Source organism: Triticum urartu, chromosome 3, assembly GCF_003073215.2.
Source record: "Triticum urartu cultivar G1812 chromosome 3, Tu2.1, whole genome shotgun sequence".
Classification (NCBI taxonomy): Eukaryota; Viridiplantae; Streptophyta; class Magnoliopsida; order Poales; family Poaceae; genus Triticum; species Triticum urartu.
In genome coordinates, this window is record NC_053024.1 from 623825270 (window position 1) to 623830880 (window position 5611).

A 5611-nucleotide genomic window follows, 5' to 3' on the forward strand; every position below is an offset into this window, starting at 1 on the left:
GTCTCCGCCGGTCGATCTTCCCGCACTAACTGGATCTAAAGATTGAATTTTTGATTCTGACGGAGGTTACGAGCAGGGTTGCCAGTAGAGGAGAAGAAATTTATAGACAAACGAAAGGGCAAGGAGGAGGCCGACAGATCTAACCTGACTCACAGCCGGGCTCGGATTGCATGCAGATAGCCAATGCCAGAGTGCCTAGCTAGACCCCGAGTCGTAAGGAGCAGAATAGGGGTCACCGCCTCACCACAGTTGTCGCGCCGTGGTCGCCGGAGTCGTCGCCGCCGCTCTCGTGCTCCACGCGCCCGTGGACTGCTTGAGTTGCCGGGCCGCCCGTATGGCTAGAAAGAAGGCAATTGAGACGCGTCGCCCCTCCCGTGGTCGCCGAAATCTTGGTGTGGCCGCCCCACCCCTCCCGTGGTCGCCGAAATGTTGATGTGGCGCGGCGCGCCGCCCCTCCTCTGCTTCCCATCTTTTTTCCTTTTCTTTTTTGCGCGTGTGCTATTCTTCTTCAGGCGCCTGAAATTCAGTTCGGCCCATTCCGAGGGATAGCCTGCCTAGGCGCACACATGAGCCCGTTCCGGGTTGAGCCGGATTTTTTTTGGACAGATTTAGATAAATTCTCCAAATTTGCTAAAGAAAAGATAAATTCTCTAAGAGATCCTAAAAAGGGATAAATTCACTAAAAAATACCCCCTCTGTAAAACTAGTGATTTTAATGCTCTTATATTTCTTAAGGAGGGAGTACATATTACCTGGGCGAAGCCACCAACAAATCAAATACATATTAAAGGAATGTTACACCCAAATTTATAGAGTGTTCATAGATTAAAACAATGTCCATGCATTCTAAATGGCTTTCATGTTTTTTTGAAGTTTATTTCTAAATGATTTAAATTTTAAATATATTCAAAAAATATAATAAAACGTTCCTACATTATTAAAAAAATTGGCCCATTTTTCAAAAGTACATGGTTCTTTAAAAATTACATATTTAAGAAATGCTCGTGAATACTTTAAATTGCAATTTTAAAAATGGTCATGATCTTTCAAAATTGATCCTTTAAGAAAAATGTTTAAAATGGCCGCGCTGCAGAACATGGAGGCGCCGGCATCCAACGGTAGGATCTCCAGTCCAGTGGCTTGGCGCGCGCGTTGAAGAGAGAAACGAGAAAAGCTCGTCCATGCCTCAGTTGTAGATTATTGAGTGAGTATTGACTGTCCGATTGATATGAATCGGATTTTAGATTCAGTAAAGAGAATGAATGATTAAACTGGCACATCTTTGAGTCTTGTAAAGATTCTGAATATGTGCAAGTGCAGATAAACTTGTCTTCAGAAGGGTTAAAGCCAACCTTTGTCTTCACGCAAGATAAACTTAAGCTATGTCTACAGACTGAATCTCTGCTTAAGCTACCACATTGGTTTTTAGACACCGGAAGCTCTGCTTAAGCATTGAAGGAGAAGGAAAATCTGTACAGACTGAAATCCAGCCAAAGGGAAGAAAAACTGTGCAGATCTTCCTTCTCCTTTGGCTGGGTTTCAGTCAGAGCATGTAGTTGAAGCATTCAGAGCAGTGGTTGACACCCATGGATGAGAGATGCCAAAGGCAAACCAGGTCTGTTTAGCAAAAGGGCACTCCAGAACTAGTTTTTCTTACAGTAAGGTTTCCAGAACTAGATCACAAAGCGAGCAGCCAAGCATGCATTATCATGCCGTGCGGCCATCCTCTAGCTCTCGATCAGCCTATCTGCAGTCCATAATCTGTTTTGAAGGAGCAGAAGGAAAAACCTCATCTTACCTTCAGTTTTTCGAACGGGCCAAAATTTGTGACTGTTGGTGGTGTTATGAATCTGACCAAAGAAAGAAATGGGCATCATAGGCTGACCAAAGAAATGGTGTCCTCAAGCACAAGATTTCGAACCAGAATCCAAGTTGTGATGAAGATATCCATCTGATCCTAAGAGGAGAGGAAATAAGCAAAATCTACGAGGGCTCCCACGTCTGATCGCAGCCCAAAAGGAAACATGCTCGCCATTATCAATCTGAATTTTGGTACAAGAAGAGGAGGAGGTGCTGAGCAGCAGCAGCTTGATCTGAAGGTGTTATACTAAAGCTGACCTCAGGTCTTGACTCCCCTTTTGTGTTTTGAGAATCAATTCACTAACTCAAGGAAAATTTTCATAGCTTTTCCATTTGAGAGAGAGAGAGAGATGATCTGCCAAAAAGATAATTTATCCTGCTGCAGATGACAGGAGGTGATTTTGTAGTTGTACACTCCAGTGCATAACTGACATGAATCAATCATCAAGACAATAGGTATATCATGGCATTATGAACAATACAGCCAGAAAAAAGACATACACTTCAGATGATATTCCAATGCAGAGTAAAATGCATGCATGTCAAGAGGGTCTAGAGATCCACCACGCCAGCATCACAAAACTATCATGGCATTAGGAACAAGTTCACAACAATACCACCAGAAAGAAAGAATATATTGATTTCACGTGATGTTCCACTGCGTACTAAAGGGCGTAAAGGACATACACCAGTCATCACACACAAGTGTAGAGTGTCCACTACAAGGACATCTCAAAGAAGGGCAAGATTTCTACTATACAGCCCAAAAAGAAAAGAAGAATATCAAATCGCTATCCATTTTCTAGTTACAAGCTGTGTTCAAACACAGCACCAGGCCTCCAGCCTTCAGCCTTCATTGCATTAGACCTCTCCATGATGAAATGGAAGGATCTTCGCAGATGAGCTAAGGCTGCTATTGAGATTTATAGCATGCCTTGAATCATGTGCTGCCATACACGAGTTGATGTACAGAGAGTGCGATGGTCTTCTCTCAGATGACGGAAGCATACTGTGCACAGAAGTATAATGTAGGATGCTTTCACATACTGTAATTCACAGACAGGTGACTAAGGTAACCACCCTGGTGCAGCGCCCTTTGAAGATCAGACAGCAACCTGCGGGACTCATTCATAATCAGGTAGATAGCGAGCCTGCAGTGGCTTTTTGCCGAGTGACAAAGGAGTTCATCAATAATCTCAGAAGTCCTCTGATGTCATCTTCATATTCAAATCTATGGCCAGCTTCATCCTCGTAGGTCAATGTATCACGAAGAAATGAACATTGCAGGCCCTTAGATTTCCATCCCCTGTAATGTCCCAGAGAGTTTAGCAGATCTTCTCCACCAGTGGTATCTTTGACTTTCCAGAATAGCTGAAACAATGAGACAAAGTTTCCGTATCCTTGATATGGCTCCATCAGGTCAATATGGCTGCAGAGCAGGCTGCCATGACACGCCTTCACTCCCTGGGAGATGATCCTTAGCCACTCGGTCAGATCAAATGGTAGCTTCTGACCATGAAATACCTCCTCTACAACCATATGAACAAATTGGCGATAGTCAAGGTCCCCGGCAGCTTCACTGTACTCCACTATCGCGCCCTCGGCCAGACCATCAAGCTTGATGGAGTCATCTTGATAGATTTGGAAGTTCTTCGAGGAAAACTTTCCAGCAAGAGCAAAGTGTTCATGATGGAGCTTGACAACTTTGTTAAATGAACGCATCAAAATCACTCTGTTGCGAAGCTTTGATAACTTCAGAGTAATCGGTATCATTATGTTAGATCCTTCTTCGCATCTCAGGACAGCTCTACATCCAGGGAGCTCACAGTACTCGTGCATCTTGTACCTCAAAGAATAATCATACAAACTCTCTGTGTCTTTGATCTCTGCCGCACAACTGAGGTGCCTGTGATGAGGATGAAAATTCAGCCTCCTTGAAACTCCGAGCTTGTTCCTAGCACTACACTTCAGGATTTTAGAGCCCGTTGACTTGCAGTTCCTGTAACAGTGATAAAGATTGAGTAGAGTCCTTCCGAGGTGCTTTCATATGTGCTAATAAAATGCATGACCACAATAATGTAATAAATAAAAATGTAAGGTAAGGCATACCCATACCTTACATGGGACTTCTTTGCTGTTGGTGTCATTATGTTTTCTGGAGAAATCAGATTTTCAATAATTCCTTTTGGTTCAGTAGCCAATAGCCTGCTTTCTTTAGAACAGCTCTCAACCCAATCTATTGAGCTCACTTGCTTTAACTCCGACTCCCACAAGATCCTTGCCCCTACTGGGATGTTACCCTACCAAAAAAATATGTGAATACCATGATTTAAAATATTCGGGTTTTAGATAATTCATAAAGTGATATGAGCGAATACTACCTTGACAATTATGTGTGTGGCCTCTTTATAGTGAAGTCCTGTAGCAAGTGCTCCACCAGGAGACTCAATCTTTTCCTTATAAGCTGCAAAGTCCTGCGCATGCAAGATAGATATTCAAAAACTATTAGCCACTGTTGTAGTTTATTCCAAAAATGTGCTCCTGCAAGTTTCTCGGAGAAAAGAACTGGGTGACTTGGACAGAACAGATGATGTTTGCAAAATAAAAGTGACTATATATTGCTTCTATACCATGTAAGGAAGCCAGCATACCAAGTCCAAAATAGATGTGTTTTCTCAAAAAATAACTGCCATTAGTGCGATTTATCTGCTTTTAATTATGAAAGTACTTTATATTGCTTCGTTTTCACAAAATCAGCCACATTGCACTACGGCACTGCATTTTTGTGTAACAGTGACATGATTCTACGTCTAAAATGACTGGCCAATACTTTTGCAACCACATATAACAAATTAACATGTTCAGATTAATTGCCACAATGTCACAATTTAGGATTTATCCGCGAAGCTCGTTGAAGTCCTCTGATGTTGATATTTTATTTGAAAAGAATGGCAGAGAAATAAGTCTCATGGTCTGAATGAGAAGCAAGCAGATTTTCTTAAGGCTTTGTACGGTGAGACTTTGTTTGTACTGCTTGGTCACCTAATTAGAACTAGGGGAAAGTCCCCATCAGACAAAACGATGAAAGGAGAAACCGAGTGAGAAAACTCTGAATGAAAAAACTTGAGGACACTGATGCTTACAGGTCAATTTTACATTCAGGTAAACGCATAGACTACTAGACTAGTGTTCGGTGGATCTCAAAACCTTCCTTAAAGGAACAGAAAATGCCGAGTGCTCAGCAGCCCCAGCTGCATGATCTTGCAGTGCAATTCCTAGGCAGGACCTTGCTGGCCTGGATGCTAGGACTGGATTGCCACCGATCCGACACCTAGGCCTTGTTGACCAACTTAATGTATACAACCAAAATGGAGCATCTCCTATTGTTACCCCAAGAAACCATGACAACGTAACTCTTTTCATGTGATTATTAAGGATGCAGCTACAAGGAGACAGTAAGAAAATTATTAGATCCCTATTATTTAGTGATAGCAACGCCATATATATACCAAACAAGATTATGCTCTTGCTCCCAAATTCCACACAAAAGGGTCAAAAGTTCACAAGAGCACGCCCAGCAGTTCAGATTTCTCGAGTTCTCACCTCGTCGGTGATGCCAGCGTCCGAGTAATCCAGCAAGACAAAGAGGAATCCGAAGAAGGGCTTGCCCGCATGGCTGGGACCCGCTTGTTCCCGGGCGGGAGGCCTCGCCGTCGTGCCCCCAGCTCCTGCGCTCCCATCCTCCTCCTCT

General features: G+C 43.1%; 1 pseudogene; it reads right to left on the minus strand.

The window, feature by feature from the left end:
- Nucleotides 1-2899: 2899 nt before the first annotated feature.
- Nucleotides 2900-3699, minus strand: LOC125548882 (annotated as a pseudogene).
- Nucleotides 3700-5611: the final 1912 nt, after the last annotated feature.